This window comes from Varanus komodoensis, unplaced genomic scaffold (assembly GCF_004798865.1).
Source record: "Varanus komodoensis strain SLA01 unplaced genomic scaffold, ASM479886v1 scaffold6_4, whole genome shotgun sequence".
Classification (NCBI taxonomy): Eukaryota; Metazoa; Chordata; class Lepidosauria; order Squamata; family Varanidae; genus Varanus; species Varanus komodoensis.
Genome location: NW_025336347.1, coordinates 13,495,398 through 13,516,219, shown reverse-complemented (window position 1 = coordinate 13,516,219; position 20,822 = coordinate 13,495,398). Strand labels below are relative to the sequence as shown.

At 45.3% G+C, this 20,822-nt stretch overlaps 1 protein-coding gene and 1 long non-coding RNA gene across 7 annotated transcripts in view; one reads left to right on the top strand and one right to left on the bottom strand.

Moving 5' to 3' along the window:
* Positions 1-5,293, bottom strand: part of PRICKLE2 (prickle planar cell polarity protein 2) — a 171,408-nt gene extending 166,115 nt beyond the window's left edge. Inside the window, exon 1 of the mRNA XM_044451864.1 lies at positions 5,171-5,293. The gene's annotated coding sequence lies outside the window, so the exon portion shown is untranslated. The remainder of the gene's footprint in view (positions 1-5,170) is intronic.
* Positions 5,294-5,508: 215 nt separating this feature from the next.
* The window catches only part of LOC123034489, a 42,682-nt gene continuing 27,368 nt past the window's right edge, over positions 5,509-20,822 (top strand). For 5 of the 6 annotated variants that reach the window (XR_006416775.1, XR_006416772.1, XR_006416773.1 and 2 more), the window contains exons 1-2: positions 5,509-6,078; positions 6,539-6,684. This is a non-coding gene — a long non-coding RNA (uncharacterized LOC123034489). The remainder of the gene's footprint in view (positions 6,079-6,538; positions 6,685-20,822) is intronic. The other variant, XR_006416774.1, reaches the window with a different exon arrangement.

Genomic DNA, 20,822 nt, shown 5'->3' with positions numbered 1-20,822 from the left:
CTTCTTTGATTTCTTCCACTAACACAAAAGTTTGATAATTTAGAGACAAAGGTGTTGGATGGAATTGGGATGAGTGATCAGAAATTAGTATGTCCTCAGAAAGATCCAACTCCAGTAAACAATCATTCAGCAAAAAGGAACTCTTACTACAACTGGGCTGAGTTTTTCCCTTCCCCAGGATTCCACTGCTAGAATGCCTTATGGGAATTAAAGGGATGTGGTTGCAAAGTACAAAAAGTACTACTCTTAGCCCCAGCTGGCACCCAACCATGCCAGCTCTGGGTGCTGGCCCTACTGCTAGTCCAAATACTTGCTTGGCTAGAGGCATGTGGGCAAAGCTACCTTTGCTGGGATTCTGCCTTATTATCTCTGAGGCCAGATCTAGCAAACCATTTATCATTCCAACAGGTGGTCCATCTTAGTAGTGGTGGCTAAGCTCTCATTCCACTATTATTTCATACAGTATATTTGGCTGTCAAAACATGACCTGCTTTGGCTTATGCAAATCCATAGGCATATACAAGCCTGTACTTGGGGGTTCTTGTGCCATGCAAAAAAATGAGTGTGGGTTAAACAACAGACCGGGGGTTATGCAAATGTGCCTTAGCCCTTACTTAAGTTCACAGGAGACACAAATCCCTAAGCAGGAGTTGCATATTAAACATGGTAGCTGAATGTCCATGTGTGCATGCGCATGGGTCACTGAATGCTGAGTGTGCATGTGTCACTGCCTTGTCATTTTTGAATGTGGCTCTCAGGGTTACATATGGGCAGATCAAAGGCAGGAGGAAAAGACAGAGATGCACCGAAGAAATAAAAATGCAATAGGGAATCACTGTACCCAGGTTTAAGAAGGGTCAGCCATCAGTTCCACCAGGGTCTGTCCTTGGGATTAGGAGCAGAAAGAGCACCCATTTTTGGCCACTTTTGTCTAACTCCGGCACAAGAAGAGCCAGTGTGACGAAAGGAAATGCAAGTCCCCACTCAGCTCTTGGGGGGGTTTGCCACTAGGTTGACTGGCAAAGCAGCCACAGAAAAAGACCAATTTGAACACCACTATACAAAGCAGCCTCTTCACAGAACAAAGCTTCCTTGGCTTGTTTTGAAGGTTACAAACTCTCAATAACCGTTTTGGACCTAATATCCTTGACTTAAACCTGTCTTTACATTCAAGATCACTTAGTCAGTGCACTAAACCTCTTATCATGCCTTACGCTCATGCATACTCAAGGCCCAAACAGGCAGTGCTTTAAACTAAATGTGCATCCAACAAGTGAATCCCTTTTCCTCGCTCCCTTTTTACTGTCGCGTAGATGCAGGTCTCCTGAACCAGATTAAAACTCTAGTGTGCAGGGAGACCCCAATTGGGCCCCCTGTACTTATGACACTGTAAAAACACAAAGAAGACAGTGTTGTCAGCCACACTTAAACCCATATCCGGTTGTTGTTGTTGTGCACTGTTAGGTTGTCTCTCACCTATGGCAACCCTGTGAATGAAACCCTCCAACCTGTCCTATCCCTGGCAGCCCTGCTCATCTCTTGCAAACTCAAGGTTGTGGCTTCCTTTATGGAGGCAATCAATCTCATAGCTGGCCTTCTTCTGCTTTTGACTTTCCCGAGCACATTTGTCTTCTCCAGGCAATCTTGCCTTCTCATGATGTACCACCGTGATTATGAGAGCTTAAACACATCTATTTATGCCATCGCAATAACAGTGCCTGAAAGGACTGTTTCCCCCACCTTTTCTGTGAGGCACTGTGAAAATGAAACTAAAGAGCAGCTACTATTATTCTACCTTAATTAATCTCAAGTAGCACAGCTTCAGCCTTGTGTTGCAGCCTTACATTATTCCTACACGATGTATGCTGCCTTTTCCCCTCTTGCAAGGCATTCAAGGCAGGCAGCTTACAAGGTCCCCCTCAGCTGCATTTACTCTTCACAACAACCATGCAATGTAGGCAAGGTTGACAGTCAGGTTGACAGACAGTCAGGTTGACAGGCAAGGTTGACAGGCCCAAAGTATCCCCATGGACTTCACTGCCAAGAATCTGAATCTCCTGCATCCCAGTCCAGCACTGTAACCGGTGCACCTCACTGGCACTGCTACCTAAGACTCAAAATAACACAAGAGGGGCCAATCTGGACCACAGGCGTATGCAGGGCAGCATCTGATCACAAGGTGGCCAGCGAGGGAGCTGTCTCTGGGCAGCCCAGTGCAGTGGGTGGCCTGCTTGAACAGCATAGCAATTCTCCCTCCTGCACTGGCACACACAGTGTGATCTTATCTTCTTGGATAATTAATTCAGAATAATCCCCTGCCTGGTTTTGTACTCACAGGCTACAATTTGGATTTGAATTCCCTATCAGCAGGGCGGAGCCTGCTATTAGGCAGAATAAGGCAGCAGCTTCAAGTGGCAAATGTGGAGGGGCAGCCATTTCTCCACCTGCCCCCCCCCCCCCGTCATTCTACTCTGCAGGAGGCTGTAAGTTTCACAGGCCATCCTGTGTCTCCTAACCTGGCCTGCTGTTTCCAGGTGGGGTGCTCAGAGGATGCTAAAATTCTGTCAGTGTTGAAGTAAGCTTCACTCGCCAGCCTGTTCAGGGTACGTGCATGGAATTAGGAGTGTAGGAACACCAGGTTGTCCTTTGCCTCAGGCCAGCCCTGCTCATCAGGGTGGACTGAAAAACAGGCTTAGGTTGTGCCTTCCCTGTGGCACAACCAGATGGTTAAAGGGCATTGAGGAAAAATAAATCCACAACATTGTATTTTAAGTGCACATCCCTCAGATCACTTGGCCTAAGCTAACTTAGAAAGAAAATGTCCTCAGCCTAAGCAGCCTCACACAATCAGTCAGTCCTTATTTATCTTTGCAGATAATAGGTTCCGAAAACAACACAGGTATATATTTCAGGGGAATAGCTGGCTGAACTGGGGAAATAAATTTGCATAACACTTTTTTTTTCTTTTGACTTGAATATTGGTGAGGCAAAAGATGGAGCTTTGGAATGGACTATTCCTCCTCTCCATCCTCACTCCTTTATGGGCAGCAATTTTTGTTCACTTTTAATACAGAATTTCCAAAATTGCCCACTAACAAATAGTTTCTTGCATCCTCATTAACCCTAATTAGTAATGTATACTTTACAACACATGCATTCACAACCTTCTCCTTCACACTTTTCTGAACTGAAGCAGCACCATGATCATTCTCCCCACCCCAACATACCCCTAAAATGTCTCTGAGCTATCATATGTCTGTGAGCCATGACCACTTTATCTCCTGCACTCTGATTACGTTGACCTTTGCACAGCATTAAACATCTGTTTCCCAATAAAGAAGGAATTTCAAGGCATGCAAGTTATTTGCAAACTGAGGATGGTGCTACGCCAAAAAAATGGATGAAAACAAACAGGTACTACTCCAACTTTCCCCAACCAGATGTATCAGACTACAATTCCCACCATCCCCTGCCTAGCCTGACAACTCCCTTTGCTCCTCAGGCAGTAGTCCAACACATCTGGAGGAAAACAGTTTGGGGATACCTGTGCTATTCATTCTTCTAAGTTACATGCCAGTCTCTGTTTTGTGTAAACCTTCCCCTTCTCCAAATGCTTGTCATTTATTTCTAACTAGTAAACTTCAGAAATATGACCTTACAATGGTCATTAAGCCCTAAGTAGTTCTAAAGACAATGTATTAAAGGGGCAGGCAGGTGCTCTTGAATGATTTGTTTAAATACACACAATGAGTTATGGCATCTGCTGTTTTGGAATCCATGTTGGTTTCTGAATAAGGAAAGTCAGAATATCAAAACTTAAAATAAGTCTTTACCCACAAGAAAAGCAGCTGTCCAAAAGTTAGAGGCATGGGTTTTGTCATTCCTCAGAAATCTCCAGAACAGCAGAGATGACAAGGACTGCTTTCTTGAAACTTGGGAGGGAAGAATGAAAGCAGACTCAGGGTGTGATCCTACAGTGCTTACACAGATGTAAGCTGCACTGAACTCAGTAGACATGTATAAGTGTCTCAGTAGACACATACAAGACTGCACTGTAAGATGCATGCAGGAGCTTTAGATAGTTTTAGAAATAATGTTTTACAAAGAAAGTCTTCAACAACAACCACAACAGCAACAAGAAGAGCTATATCACAAGGTGCTTAAAAGCTGTTTAAAATCGACACCATTGTCACAAATCAACATCCCAGCTTCTCAGGATGTAATGCCTAAAAAAAACATGTGTCCTCAGTATTATTTTTTGGTTAATAATTTGTGTCCTTTCCCTGTCATTTTAAACCATTCAAAAAAGATAGACTTTTTTTTAAACAAGGTTTTTTTTAGTAAGCTATTTTATTTTCCCTGTCTACCATCAAGATCAGCAGAGAACTGCAACCGAAGGAAAAAAGCAATTTCATCTGTAAATCTTAGTCTAAGACTCAAACAGTTTAGATCTCTTTAGAACATAAAGTCAGAATTCTGTTACTTACCCAGGCTAAATTGGGATTTAATTTCACAGGCAGGGTGGGTTGGGGGAACAGAACGCCCCCGGGGCATTGAGAGGGAGGGAGGAATGAGATAAAGAAGGGGGGAAATCTCTTGTAGATCTTCCTAATGAGAAAAGTGTGATGACTGAAGCAAACAGCGAATGCTTACGGAGGCCCTCTGGGGTATGCAGCAAGGGGTGGAGAAGCATTCTTTCACAGACAGGCTGAAATCTTTGCCACTTTGAGAGCAGGGAGGGCGCCTCTAACCTATAAGCACTGACATTTTGGCAGCCCAGGCACAAATCCAATACTCTCAGTGACGGCCCTCCGTGGATACAGTTGGACATGGGGTGGGGGGGGGAAGCGGGGGAGAATGTGGGTTGTGGTAGGGGAGACATATTGGAAATGTATTTACATTGACAGTAGTGATAGAGGGCCCACTGATTTTCATTACATTCTCCTAAGGTCGAGGGTCTGGCTTTCAGGATCAAATATGGGGGTGGGAAGACGGAGAGGAGGAGGAGAGCGGTCTTTTATGTTTTCTGCATGATGCGATAAGGCGACTGGAATACAGCTTGGCACTCTTAGAAAGCAAATTGCTGCATATGATTTTAACCTTTCAAACGGGAAAAACTGGGAAAGCACCAACATTTGGTGGTTGGAGGAACCAACAGAATCAATAGTACCTTCGTCCCCGGCTGCCAGGCCTTCATTGCCAATTCCATGGCCATTGCTTTTCCCTCGGCTGCTGCCCTTCAACTCCCTGGTTCTTGTCATATTCTGAAACGTTACTACGTTGCAGGCTTTAAAAACGGGTGAAGTGCAGGAAGAAAATTTGGTAGCATGCAAAAGCAAAACTAAGAAGCTGTTGGGCAGAGATAAGTAGTGAATGCGAACAAGCGAAAAGGGCGGGGCTGGAAGATGCAAATGGATGGAAGACTCAGTGAGTACCTTTAAAATCCACCGCCCAGCCTACCCAAGGGAGAGCGCAGTCTGACATACAGATTTTGAATACAAATGTACGATTTGTTGTCGCTCTTCCTAGAAACCTTTGTCGTTTCTATGCTGGGTGGGCAGCTCAAACAAAGAAGCCACTTTTTAAACAACAACAGGAGGCACAGCATCTGTAGCTTTATCTCTTAGCTCCTTTCTGCAACCCTGAGAGAAAAAACATGGTGCTGGAAGACTTTTATCGGCAACTGCAAGAGCAGTGGGCAGCTTTTGCAAGTTTATTCATAGATTCCCCTTTGTGCCGTCCCCCAAATTAGCTCTTTAGAGAGACTACTAGCTCTGCGACTTGAAATTTTCATTAATTCCTGTTTTGATGATCGGGTCAAGTCTCCCAACATTGCCAGCAGGCAGAGTTCACAAGTGCAACTATGTTAAAAATTATCTATGCAGACCAAAGAGAGAATAATTATGCAAAGCCAATCCTTGCCGAGACTTATCAGCTCTGTAGCCGGGGCTGCTGCGCCCTTTATTGTGGCTGCTTAAGACACTGGAGGGCACGAAGATCACACGGCGCCTGCTGCAAGCCTCGCTGCTCCACGCTGCTCCGTCTCCAGATAGAATAACATTTCGTGCACCAGAGCAGGTAAGAGCCTGATTAGAAAACCGCAGGGACAGCTGCTTCCAGGTCCGGAGCAGCATAGTAACACGAGCGCAATGCTCTTACCCCCCCACCCCCATGCAAATGGCTCGCTTCAAGGCCAGGGATGCAGTCGGCATGCCACACACAGATCCAAGAGGTGAGGAGGTTGAAACAACATTTGCCAAACCGCTGAAATCAGCAATAAAAAGCGGTCCAGGCGAGAAAAAGAAAATGATGAGCAATAAAAGCAGTTTGGTAACTTGATGCATGTTTGCATGATCGGGGACACCTGATGCTGTTAACGCATGGTTGTTGTTCTGGACATCACACGCGCGCACCTCTCTTTGTTACGGCCCTAAGAAACAGTCAGGTCAAAATTTAAAAAACAAATGAAGTAGCAGGAAAGAATTCTGTTGCTCTGGGTATCAACCCCATGTTCTTTCCCCCACTGTCTTCTCTGCAGTAAATTATGGGGTGTCCTGTGCAGCACATTTGCGGGGAAAGTCTGTCTCCTGCACTGTGCTGCATGCCAGTGAGATGAAACCCATACTCGTGTGCCTCATCACTCATCCTGGGATGGGAAGCCAAGAAACCAAGATTTTACCAAAGGTAAAACCCAGCTCCTTCCATTTTCTACAGTAATTTAATTTTATCCTTTTAGCTTCTAAACATGTTGAAGCAAGGGAAGAGAGCTTCAAGTCTGGGGGCCAAATCCAGAAGGATTCCGCCCCCGCCCCAGGGCCCCACCGGCATCCTCTGGCCCCACTCCTTTCCTCCAACTACCATTGTTTGATTGTTTCCTACCATTTGTGCAGTATTCTTCCATTTTAAAAAGTTGCAATGTCTCTCAGCAGAAAGTGCTTAAACTAAAATATGCTGGTAATCTTAGTTTCTTGGTTCCACCCTGGATTCCCATCCACCTTGGTGACTGTCTCTGAAAGTTGATCCTCAGGCTGTAAGAGAGCCTGCATCCTTGTGTTAATGGCCTAAAATAAACTGAATGGCTGTCATTACACAATTGACATGTATAAAAAGCCCTTGCATCTATGCAGTAGCCACATGCCTAGAGATCTAAATATGTAATGGTCCTATTATATGGTGGATGGATGCTTTGCTAAAGGGGAATCCTGGTAACACAAAAGGGCTACTAGCTTTTTAATTTCTAATAATTTACACTGCTGTGGACAGGATCCTAGCTTATTCTTATGTGCTAAACCCAGGATGCAGAACAACAGGTCTGGAGATCTAGCTTGGGATTCCAGGGGTCCCAGTCTAGCCTCCTTGTGCTTTACGGATGACCATGCCCCCTTCCCTTCCCTGGCCTGTATCCTTTACTCCAGTCATTTGGTGCTTTCCTAGCCTTTGTGCAGTTTTTCCACATTTCAAAAGGCTGAAATGCCTCTTCTAAAGCTTTAGTGATCAAGGAAAGGGTAAGCTTGTCATTTCTGTATTCTCTGATTGTGCTGGTAGGTGATGAACTTACAATGAAAACCATCTTAAAATGCATGAAGTGTAAAATTGACTTAACAAAAATACATTTGTCTTTGGTATGTATGCTGTGTTCGGTTGGATTTTCTGTTCTCTAATGAATCTGTATAGTTATGCTTAGAATCTTTGTTCGGTTTTTACCAGCTTATGGTACAGTCCTAAGCATTCCTTATAAAGTTAGCCCTATTTGGTAGAAGTGGTACTTATCTCTAAGGTCCCATATTAGGAATGTCACATTATAGATGTTTAGCAGAATAGCTGAGTAAATGTGCCAAAGGAGGTGAGGAATTGGGGAGAGAAGGGGTGGGGGTTATACAGCTCTTTTGCCTGGGGCACCTCAAAACCTCAAAATGACCCTACATCACCTCTACTTACTTTAATAGGCATCATTAATCAACGGTAATAACCCTGGAGAGGCAGATGGAGATAAAAGGTGGCCAGAAACAGTCATAAAATATCCATCAAAATCCTTAAGATCTTAATTCCTTTGAAGCAATTTCCAGCTTTCTTACATTTGGTTGTTTCATTTGTCTTCTCTGAAGGTTAAGTCTTCTTTTTTTTAAGTTATCTGCTGCATATGGTTACTACAATATCCTAATGCATCATTGTTCTGCATGGCAAGTCACAGGAGAATAGGCAAAATAAATTGTGCAGTTAAAACACAAAATCAACAATTGCAGATAAAAATATGTTCCACCTTTCTCTGAGTTTACAAGATCCCAATTCATTAACATGAAAATGCTATGAGCTTCAACCAGAACTTCTGAAAGTTCATCCTGAAATGCTCCTATGAAATTAACTAGGGAAATTATGGAATGTTACTAAAATGCTGATTTGGATGTTTGCACAAATGGTGAAAGGATCAATAGTCCAGTCCTACAGAATGATCTGAATTGCTACTATGCAAACTCAGGAAATGAACCTTATCCAGAGACAGGTTGTCTAGCATGGTCTGCTATGCAAACTGCCAGTGGGTCTCCAGGATCTCAGGAATGGGGGTCTTTTCTAGCACAGCCGAGGCCCTTTTAGCTTTAGTGGGTGTTGGAATAAGGCCCAGCTGCTTGCACAAGCATGTACTCAATCCTTCCAATTTTTACTGTTCAGCCGAAGGCTATTACTACAATAATTCAGTAGTACAATAAAATTGGGACATAATGTTTAGAGCATAATTAAGGCACAATCAAATACCAATCCATTGCCATATCCAATATACATAATCAAATTTAACACTTACTACAAAAAGGACAAAAGTAGGGCCCTAACCATTTATAGCTAACCATCCCTTACTGCTTGATATTCTTCTCTTTCTTCATGGTGCTAAAACTTATTGGCCAGTTAATCTTGTAATATTTAGGCCACTCCCTTTTAATAGACAAAAATGCAACTGGAAAGCTAGCTAAATCAAATGTAATCTCATGGATCTGTTTTGCCAGCCAAAAACAGTTCCTCTGCCCAATCACTTTGTCTCCCTAGCACCTAGCAATATATCTCTGTCAAGAGGAACTATGCAGACTATACAGCAACATTATACATTCCAGGTTTTTCACTGGAGGTTTTCCACTGCTCCTTTGGACTGTCCTAACATAACTGTAGGGCTCTATCATGGATCTGTAGTCTGTTGCCCTCACACACGATAACCTGGCTTAGTCTGACCCCGCTTACCATGAAAAGACCCTTCTTTAAAAAGAAGAGTGGACAAAGGCTGCACCACTTTTCATAACTGCCAACGTAAAGACGGATGAATCTGTCATTTTCACTTTCTTCTATATTCAATTTTGTTTCTAAATCTCAAGTCCTTTCTTTCTCAGTTATGAAGAACTTCACACATTTTGGTATTTTTCCCCCCAAACTAAGAAATTAAATTCTCACCCACCTCTCTGCTGTCCTGATAAACTGGGCTTTTGGATAATGAACTTGTTTGCATAATATGACAGCCCGCCATGTGAATTTGACCCGTGTAGCTTATGCAGGGGTTACACCACCCTTGCATAATCCATGGTTTAACTTTCACCCAAACCATACGAACATCAAAAAAGGATAGACATCATGGAGACCCTGCTAGGAAAGAAGGGGGCAGGACTAGGCATCTTGGTGAGGAGCTGTTGGGGTCTGCAGTGTACAAAGGATCAGAGTGGGCAAGATCCCACATAAGCATGACCCCTTCCCCAGCTCTTTATCTGTGCTCCTGAACAGTGGCCATATGAGATGCTGAGGGGGACACTGGGGCTGCACTGGAAGAGTTTGTGGCCTGCAGGTTGTCCACCTCTAGCCTTGCTGGTATTTGATACCTGTGTGCTTAAACAAATCTTTTCAGGAAGGACACTTTTGCTTCTATGCTTGAATGGCACGGTGGAGTTCAGTTTTCAATCATAATAAAGCAAATGTGGATTGTTGGTGAATTTGCTACCACAGTTTGTAGTGACAGCCACTAATTTAGGTACCTTTCAAAGGAGATTAGCTAAGTGCAGAAACTGTTTGAACGGATTAAATGCTTCCTTGGGGGAAAAATGGGAAGCACTGCACCAGGTGCATAGCATGTGTATACTGGGTAATTGTGAAGAATCCACTTCGGACAGAAAATCTGCAGATTGCATGGTTTCAGCTCCCTGCACTCTGGTCAAGCGTGCAGTGGCCCAGAGCCCCTGTTGAGCTCTCTGAGGGCTCACGGGGTGCTCGCCAGGACTCAAGCCCCACACGCGGTACAAGCAGACCCACGGTTGGCCTCTGGGAATGGTGGCTGACACCTTCCTCACTGCACCCCTTTTCCCCACATGTTGCTGCCACTGCTGTGAAAAATGTTAGCTGCTGGGAAGAGCAGCTGGGGAGCTGCAAAGGCCTACAAACTTCCTCTGGGCTCAGCGTACTTCTTTAGAGAGGGATGAACATCAGAAGAAGTCTGCCAGGCAAGCACAAACTGGGTTCTGGAGAGGCTCAGCGTGTCCCCACAGAACATGGATAAAACTGATCCTCTGGAGAGCATGGACAGTACTGTAGCATACTGTACAGGGTGCTCTGGGCTAGAAGAGTAATGTTAAAATCACAAGGACAGCCACACAATTTAGGCAGCCAATGTGTGTGTCGTATGCCCCTTGAGTCACATGGCAATTCCAGGAGCAAACTGTTAAAGGGTGGAGGATGACAAACCTTGGGAATCGAGGCAGTTCATCCACATTTTTTAAAGCTCCTCACACGTGTGTTTTCACATCATGCTTTAGGCATTTGCTGTGACCTGACTGTATACAATGACGCATTCTCAGTGGGCAAGGTATGGGGAATTTTGTTGGCTTATCATGTACTGCTCCGTACAAGGGGTTGCTAGCAAGACAGCCCAAGAGCAGTGCTGAGATGGAGCGGGGTCACATTCTTTTCCTCCTCGCCAACCGGCTATAATCCTCCTAGAAGCTGGAGGAAATGTTAATAAGCATAATACTTCCCGCTATTGGGTGGGATAGAAATAAATAGTATTTATCATAAGGATCAACATAGCTTTTGTACTCTCCTTGGGGGTGCAGCTGTGTGACTGTCATAAGGAGGAACTAAACTTAAATGTACCTTTATAGAGCCTTCCTAAGGGAAACACAATTCAGAATTGGATCTTTCAATAGCCTGCTACTTTGCAGTTCCGTCACATTTTCCAGTAGTGAGAATGCATTATCAATACAATGCATGCTTGAATTCTGAAGGGAGGAGACATGGCTGACTTGGGCCAGGAAGTCCCTTAATACCAAACCTGTGGGAATGGTTCTGCTGGTCACTTATTGAGAAGGGAAACAAAGAGATGACAGCCCACTGACATTTGTCTCTGGGCTGTTTATTTGTGCATCCCAAACCCCAAAGTCTACTATTCAAATCAGCTTCCAAGGCTGAGCCCTGTGTGAAATGAAGCTTCTCGTCAAACATATTTACATAAGCGTAAGAAGCCACCTGACCAACAGGGTGACCTGATAAGACTCCTAATGCTCTAGCCAGTTTGGGGTTGAAATTGTTGCTTTTGAGGGAGTGGATCTCCTGTGTTGTTGATGAACAGCTCCCGTGTTTTCAGCTTGCATGCAGGTGAAAATTACTTTCTGAAGGAGCTTCAGGTACATTAATCTGTTCATGGCAGCCTTCTCTCTTCGGATGTCAAGCACTCTCCCTCCAACTCAGGCAAAAATGAACCGTTCCACTTTAACAACACTGCCCCCTCCCTTGGCTGTTATTTTTATTTTTCACACCTCACCCCCACCCAGCCATGTATTCGCGTACAGTGTATACCGCAGTGTGAACACACAGACAGATAAATTAGACAGCTAGTGCTGTCACCCGCAGAACAAGAAGACTGCATTTATGAAGCATCAAATTACCAAATATATGACTGTCAGTATTCCAGCACAGAGCACGCATTACTTACCTCCTGCTCTCCCTCAGCTCCTTCAATTGACGGGGAGCTTGCGCTGACAGGAGCTGTGGCTTGAATTAGAGCCTGCCAAAAATGAAATATTGACCCAACTCTCCGTTTGTAGGGATTACTGGAACACGTTTTAGAAATAACAGGCTCTCTGTTGCTGTGCTCAAATCCTGCGCTACAGTCTGTCATGTAAGACTAACAGGTCACAGCTTCCCTGTGCATGTGTGTGTGGGTATCTTTGTATGATGCACAGTTACATACAAACTGTTTCATGCCATGATCCGCACATGCAATTCGCACTGCTTCCTGGAGCCAGATGTTTTCCAGGTAGGAATTTGCAGTGTGTGTCGATTGCCACTCTGCCATATTTTCCACATTAAGCTGAAACCCTGGGACCCCGTTTTCAGCATAATGTGGAAAATATGCTGGCGCATCCATAGAGCACCCGTGCAGAGCACAATCCAGTAGCTAAAGGTACAGAAGCAGAGTCACATTTCGTTTCTGTAGGGTGAACATTTATTTATTTAAACTTTTATATACTGCCCCATTCCCATAGGCTCTGGGTGATTTACAAGAAATTAAAACCAGCAATGATTACAATTTGACTAAAAACAAACCTGTTAAGTAAAATGATGTGAGAATTAATCTGAGATGGCCTGTTAACCCCCTCTTGAAGGTAGCAGTCTGAGCTATCAGATGCGTCTCTCCTGGCAGACCTTTCCACAGTTTAGGGGCAACCCTGAAAAAGTCCTCTGGCTGGTTGACATTAATCCTATAGCAGCAAACTTCAGAAGATTATCCCCAGGGGACCTTAGTGGGCAAGGAAGAATATATGGGCAAAGGCACGCCTGAAGGTATTTTGGACCCAAGCCTTGAAGGGCTTTAAAGGTAATTACCAACAGCTTCTACTGTATCTGGAAACATTGGCAGCCAGTGCAGAGACTTTCAAATAGGTGGTATGTGAGCTCTCCATGATGTCCCAGAGACCAGCCTGACTGACATCTTTTCCAAAGTAGGCGCCAGGGTAGCCCTTCATAGGGTGCACTGCAAACATCCACCTAGAAGGCACCAGTGTGTGTGCTGCTGTTTTCTGGTCATTCTCCTGCTGGAAGGAACCGAATTGGGAAATCAGGTGAAGCTGAGAGCAGGCAGTCTTGACCTTGGCCTCCATCTGAGCTGACATCTGAAGGGCTGGGTCAAGCAGCACCCCCAAACTGTGAAGACAGTCTTTCAGGGAGAGTGTGACTCCATCTAGAATCCTCTAATTCTGGATTTGGGCCCTCAGCAGCTACTTTGCCTTCCAGCAAAACATGGAATAGATCCAAGCATCGGGGATTCTATTGCCTGTCTAGGACAGCCTTCAACATAGTGTTCTCCAGATGTGTTAGACTATAGCTCACATCATCCACTGCCAGTAGGTGCTGCTGCTGTGATTATCCTTTTATTTGTCTTTTTTAAATCTATTGATTGGTGATTAAAATTAGTATCTATTGGTTGATGTTTTAAATTCCTTTGTTGTAAGCTGCCTTGAGCATCGTTCCTAAGGTGGGCTATAAGAGGAAGAGCTATATCTTGAGAGCCAGCGTAGCGTAGTGGTTAGGAGCATGAGACCAGGACACAGATGATCTGGGTTCTAATTCCCACTCAGCCATGGAGCCAGCTGGGTAACTTTGGGCCAATTACAGACTCTTAGCCCAGTCTACCTCACAAGGTTGTTGTGGGGATAAGATTGAGAACAAGAAGAGAAAAATGATGTAAGCTGCTTTTTTTGTAAGGAAAAAGGCAGGATATAAATCTATTAAATATCTCAGTGAGAAAGAACATGAGTGGCATGCAAAAAATTCCAGGTTCATTTTGGGTGTCTCCAGTGCTGGGCTAGGGAAGTCTAGACTAAATTCAGCATTCTAACCAGCACAGCATGCTGGCTTTTTAAAATTAGAGGTGAAGGAGGGACATATACACACACTCTTGTTCAGTTGTCAGGAGATTTTTCTGGGACCAAACTGTGGCAATGTAGTATAGTGGTTAGGGTGTGAGGCAAGGCCTGGGGAAAGCCAGGTTCATGCCCTCACTCATGGGGCTCAGTGGATAAGCTTGGGCCATTCACTGAGCTGAAAAATCCATGCCACAGGGCTGCTGGGAGAATAAAATGGCAGGTGGGAAGATGCCTTACTTAAGGAAGAGATGGGAAAAGGTTATAAGTAGTAATGGAATAAATGGGTGATGCTATGCCTGTTGAGACAGAAAAATGTCCTACAACTTCCAACATTTCCAAGCCAGCATCTCTGCCTGGAGCACGCTGGGAGTTGTAGGAGTTTTTTTTGCCTCAACAGCCATGGGATTGTGCCCTTAATAAATGAAATACAGGGAGCTTCTGCTGCAGACCTCCAACTATTTGTGTCCCTCTTCTCTTGGGCTCCCCATCCTGGGCTGGCACAAAAATATACACCTGTACAGGGAGCAGGGAAGCCAATGTTCACTGAAGGGTCTGTAAGAATTCCAGCACTCGCCACCTAAAACCTCTAAAAAAGGGGTAGAACAGGCTCAACTTTTGGTTTGTCCAGTTGGTTTTTACTGACCTGAAGGCATTTTCAGAGCTCTTTCCTCTAAGTATGCTTTTTTCTACCCCCTCTGCACAAAACGGATCCCTGTCCTTGTACTCTTTCTTCAAACCCTTTTAATAATCAACTCTATTCCACACTTGGAGCGCAGCAGGATAAGCAAAGCCTTCCGTATGTTTTGCCCCACTTCAAAATTCAAGAGAGCCATATGTACATACGTTATTTCAAGAAGCTTGAGGACCTCTGGCAGGGGATGGGGAAAAAGTTCTTGTTTTTATCTTGATAGACATTTCCTTAGAGTGTTGCTGTGGATAGCCATTTCATGCTAAGCCCCTTTCGCCTTTTGATCATTTTTTATGTAACTATGGATTCAAAAGCCAAGTTCTTATTGGAAGTAAAAAATTGCAAATGTTCACAAGGACTAAACATTCCACAAAGGGCTGGGAGTTCTTTCTGGGAGAGAAGGTTTCAAGGGAGGTGGTTGTTTAATTTAAAAAAAAGGTTGTTGGTCCATTCCTTTTTATTTTTAAGCCTAGTTGTTACTCGGTTGTTCAATGGGATCCAGACTACATTTTATTTTGATATAATTTTGAATTATTACATTAATATCCTGCTCAAGGTTGGAACCCAAAATGGCATATATGGTCTGTTTTATCTGCAACAGCCCTGTGAAATAGGTGAGGCCGAGAGTGAAAGACTGACCCAGTGACCTTCATGGCCAAATGAAAATTTGAGCTTGGATCTCCTAAGTTTCAGTCCAGCACTTCAACTGCTGTACCTCACTGGCTTTCATTTGAAATATATTTACTAGCAGGTAAGCCCCTTTCAAGATTCCAAGAGTCACTTTTGTATAAACATTCACGGGGCACCCACATTTGAACCATGATCACAGCCAGCAAATAACTCACTGATCTGGTTGGATCATCAGGTGACGTGGCACCGAGTATCCCAGGCATGTACTGGCCCCTGCCAGCGAACACTGGCTCCCAGGCAGCTCTTCCTCTCACGCCTGTATCATCTGACACAGTTTATCACCTGCTGAGTGTGCCCTGCTAGTGGTCTAAAGAGCGCCGGAACTCACATGGGGACAGTTTGCATATTACAAGAGCCCAGAGTTGCTTTAAAGAAAAAGCGGGGGGGGGGGGGGAAGCGAAGCGAAGTGTTAGCAAAGGAGCCTGCTGGTTCCCCCTGCCTGCTCACTCCCACTGCATGCTCTGCAGAGCATCGCAAGGTCAATCCTTGGCCTCTTCAGGCAAGGAGAGCAAAGAATTCAGCTTGAATCTCTGGGAATCTGCTCAACGGCCCACATTTCTGACTCAGAACAGGCAGCTTCCTTTGTTCAGACAGACCGGTGCTCTGCTTCCTAAGTTGCTGTGTTTCTGGATCAGCCGACAGTGTGGTTGCTCAAGCGCCAGCAAGATGCTCTCTAAAGCTGGTCCTTGTTAGCAGCCTAGCAGCAGAGTTTTATACTAACGGGGGTTTCTGACAAGTCATCAGAAGCTGTGCTATGCGCCTTGCATGGCTCAGCACCCCTGTGGCAGGCTGCCTCTGTCCAGGAAGGGTTGCAGTGCACAGATCAGCTGCAGCTGCTGTCTGGGCACTCAATAAGCAGGCTGGAGTTACCTGTGCCCCTAAATTTATACCTGGTTACAGTAGGGAGCACGGCTCTCTTATCCTCCTGCCATACCACAGAGATCAGGAGGCCATCCATCCACCCTAGCTCCATACAGCCCCCTAGCCAAATCTCCTCCAAAGATTCTCCGGTGAGCAATGGGAGGCATTTGTTGGTCTTCCTCAGGCAGTAAAATGGCCCGAGCTAAGAAGTTGTTGGTCTGGTTGTGTCCTGTTCAGCTATCATGTATGAAAGAGTCAGTCTATGTCTCCCCACACCGCTGTGTGTGTGTGTGTGTGTGTGTGTGTGTGTGTGTGTGTGAGAGAGAGAGAGAGAGAGAGCGAGAGCGAGAGCGAGAGCGAGAGAGAGAGAGAGAGAGAGAGAGAGAGAGAGAACACGAGCGCAAGCACTTTTATCCACGTTCATGTTTTCTTTGTGTGCTGCATGTTGTAAAAGGAGCAGTGTGCACTTACATTAGAGTTTTCCACCCCGGAAGAGATTTTATTATTTTTTTGGTTCCTGGAAAGTGTGTGTGTGCAGTTATACCATGTGTGAGTTCAGTGTTGGAGGGTGAGTTGGAGGGCGCAGTGCAGACGACTACTGGCTCAGCTACTAAGGCCCTCGTGGCCGTAAGCCAGCCCTGGTTGGGAGACAACTGCAGTCCACAGGAAGCAAGTGACTTTGCCCCGGATAAGGCGAGTGGGGAATAGTGGGGGGAAACTGCGAAGGGGGCAAATTGATCGCACTGACGCAAACTTGCCACGTGATGCGGCGGGGCAATTTTTATGTCAACTGGCTAACTTAAACCCAGGCTGGCTAACCTGTTCACCAAGTCCAGCAGTGCTGCCTTAAATCTCTGGTGGTTTTAGCACTATTATGGTTAAACAAACATGGCTGTTCGCAGAGCCATATTGTGAAGGCATTTGATAATGAATGGTATAAGATCTGGACTATTTGGGAGACCTGAGATCTCTTGAGCAGAGGCAGGATATTCACACAAACTCATCTTACAATCTGGGGCATGGGGCAGAGGGAGAACTGGATCCTCACAATACAGGAGCACAGAGGCTGCATAATATCATTATGTTATTATGTTTTTGCTGTAAGCAGCAGGAAGAATAAAATAAAAAGAAACCAAATGGGCTGCTTGGTACAAATCTTGTTTAATTACTAGGCTCCATTAGGCATCCGCAACCAGCTTCCAAACATTTAAATGTTTTTGAACAGTGGGGGAGTTGTGATTGGCACGTTAATGAGATCTTTAACACTCCCTAATGTACTTGTTTAAAAATAAAATTGCATGCATATATACAGGCCTAATGGTACCCTGGCGTAAAACAAACAGCTTCACCGTCATGCTGCCTTGTTTGTTTCCAAACCTTGGGCATCTAAGGCTCAGATGGGTCCAACCAAATTAAACCATGGGCAGGAAAGAGTGCATGGATGAAGACCTCTTGAGCCATCCACCTTGGTGAAAGCAGTCTCAGACGTCGGTTCCCCTTTGAGATAAACATGGCTTATATAAGTTTGCGAGAGAGTGTCTGATTTTTGGTCACTTCCCGTAAATCTTCCTTTTAAAACCCACTGCTAAAATCATGGCTTCCCTCCTCAAGTGCATGCATTGGCTCCCTGCCAGACTCTACAAGAACACCAAGCTTCTAGCCTTTTGTATTAAGCCTCTGTAACTGTGTGCCACTGACTCCCGGCACTCCTGCACTGCAGGCAAATGAGATACTGCTTCCCCCAGGAAAATCCAGTTTTGCTAGACCTCCCCGAGCCCCTCGCAGAGCTGCCGTTTCTGCCTGTCAGTGAGAAGAATTCAGAAGCACTCAGCAGGTACCTAGACATCTTCTCTTTCTGTATCTGTGTGGCGAGGAAGGGTGATGGTGCCCCAGAGGAAGCACGAGCTCCTCCTCAGCCCTGTTGCTACCAGACTGGCCTCCTTAGCAATAGCACTGCTAGAATTGCTGACATGGCTAAATGGAGGACGGCTGGTACTTGGGTGTCTCCAGTCCTTCCTGGTTCCCATGGTTCTAGCATTTTCATCTTGGGGGCGTGCCTTCATGTGGTTGAACCATGCCCAGAGCAGCCTCCTCCTGTTTGTTAAGCTATTTCCTTCTCTGGTTAAAATTGTCCTTGAATCTTATTTCTTCTTGCATATGTCTTGGCCTACCAGAACTTTATATATTTTGCTTGGTCTGCTAGTGCTTAACCACCTTTGAGCACTTCTTACCACTGCTATTTTGTTCCCTCACTTTGATTCCCCTGCGCAGAGAGGACCAAAGTCATGGGGTTTTGTCTCTTTGGGAAGGTCATGTTTGGGTTTATTATTCCCTCCCAAAAGAGGAGATATTGGGGGTGGGGGGGGGGGGGGAGCCAAGAGACGTTTCTGCAGACAGGCTGCTGCCCATGGTGTCCAAGGGCACCACACTGGGGAGCCCAGTTCTAGAAGTGTAATTTTGCCTAACCTTTGCCTTGCTAAGTGTAGGCCAGCAGTCTGTTCTTTAAGAAATAGGACAGAGTTCTCTGGCAGGTCAGGCTTCTCTTGGACATGGTATTGGACAGGGGTCCTCAAACTTTTTAAACAGGGGGCCGGTTCACTGTCCCTCAGACTGTTGCGGGGGCGAACTATAGTTTGAAAAAAATTGTTAAAGAAACTCCCAAAGAAACTGCAAAAGTGACCCCCCTCCCAGCCTCGTTTCTCAACAAGGAAGTGCGGAGGGACTTAAAGGGACTTAAAAATAGATTTAAAAAGTTACATTTTTCTTACCTTCAATCCTTTTTTAGCGTCATCTTCTCTCTCTCTCTTCTGCCCTTGGAAGAGAGAGAAATGCTCTGTGCTTCCTGCTCTGTATATGTGTGCAATGGGGGGGCGGAGAGAAAAGCCGGTGCATGCGCAGCTGAGCTGTTACAATTTGGCGCATGCGCCAGCTCTGCTTAGTTTCAGAGAATGCCTGCGCCGGCCCAAAGCTTTTGGACTCACTTGGATATCATTTTCTCCGAGTGAGTCCAAGAGCTCTGAGGTGGGCCAGGTAAATGAGCCTGGCAGGCCGTATACGGCCCGCAGATTGCAGTTTGAAGACCCATGGTATGGGATATGGTGGAAGTTAGGTACAGATGATGGAGCAACTGAGGATGCCAGCATCTGATCACAGGGGGGCAACATGTGGTTCTCCATATCCTCTGGTGTGGCTTCCATCCAGTTCTGATTCTGATTCAAGCAAGATTCCCAACAACTCACAATCAGCTGTTTGATGAGCTGTCAGGAGGACTGTTCTGCTGGGGAACAAAGCACAGGCTCCCATGTTTCCCAACAAAATCAATGTGGATTCTGCCAGTGGGGGCTTTGTCTAGCAAGGAGGGGAGGGATGCATCCCTGCTATGGTTTGCGTGGACACTGTAGCCCACCAGCCCCAGAAATGCCCCGCCCGCACTTTAGAGGAAAGCATCTGCTTGCGTTCCCTGGAGTACTGCAGTACTGAGTTACCTGCCTTGAACTGATGGACCGGGCTAAATGATGCTTCTGTGGGCATTTGATCATCCTTGCACGATGGCAGTGAATACTCCACTATTCCAAATGGAACCCATTTTCTTCTCATGACAAGGTTAAAATGGGAGCAGGGTTTCTTTAAAGAAAGAGAGAAAAATTGACACAGTATACTGTGCTTCATTCATTACACCCATCATCGGTTCCCAGGCTCAAGATCACACTGTGTCACAACCAGTGAGACAGGCTGATAACGCAGCCTGGCCAGCCCATTCCCCTGCAGCAAGCCACGCTAATGAAGAATCCTCCCCAGTGCTCATTGGAGCTCTTTGGGTTCGTTTCTGGTCTTCATTCCCTCTATCTGAGAAATTCAGGGGTGGATGCCAATTCTTATACAGCTGAAACAGCACCATTGGTGCACAACAGGGAGGGCGTAATCTACATATTTTATGTTGCAGAAAGCATATTATCCCCCATACTATAAGCAAAACTATACTTAGCTCTTGATTGTCATTTTGGGGATAGAAAATAAGTTTTGTGCGTAGCTGAATATAAGAGTACTTGGTTTATGACATGCCCATAAACTGAAAACATGGGGAATCAGCAAAACCTGTTAATGTGGACTCGGACCTCTTCCCTTCTCTTTCTGACAGCCCCCTTTTTAACCACTTCAGTTTGCCCTTGTTGTGGTTGCGTCTTTTGTACTGAGAAAACATTAAAAAGACGATTCAGTCTAAATAGTATTCTTAAAAAAGAGGGAGGAATTAGCAGGCTTGGGGAAATTGAAAAAAAAAGTATTTAAGGGGGAAAAGGCTTCTAAGGGTGCAATCCTGTGCATGTCGAGGCACAAAAATGTCCCAGCTGGGAATGCTGAAAAAAATGGGATTTTTTCTTCTGTCCGAACACTGCACCTCAAGGGTAGCAGGAGCTAAACAGAGCTCAAGAGGATTGCAATAGTCATGGAACTGTGAATGAAGAAAACTGAGACTGGAGGATTGGCTGGAAGTGGTGGGCATAGCCAAAAATGGTTCAAAACGCCACTGGTAGGAGAGGCTGCATAAAAGTGAAGGTGCACGGGGTGTGACGGGCCGAGTGCTGTATCTCTGTGCCTCTTCCTCCATTTTTCTTAGCTCCAGTCCTCTCTTGTGCTGTCCTTCTCTGAGAGAAACTAATGAAAGGAGTCATAGGAAGAGGCACTTAGCTATAAAAAGG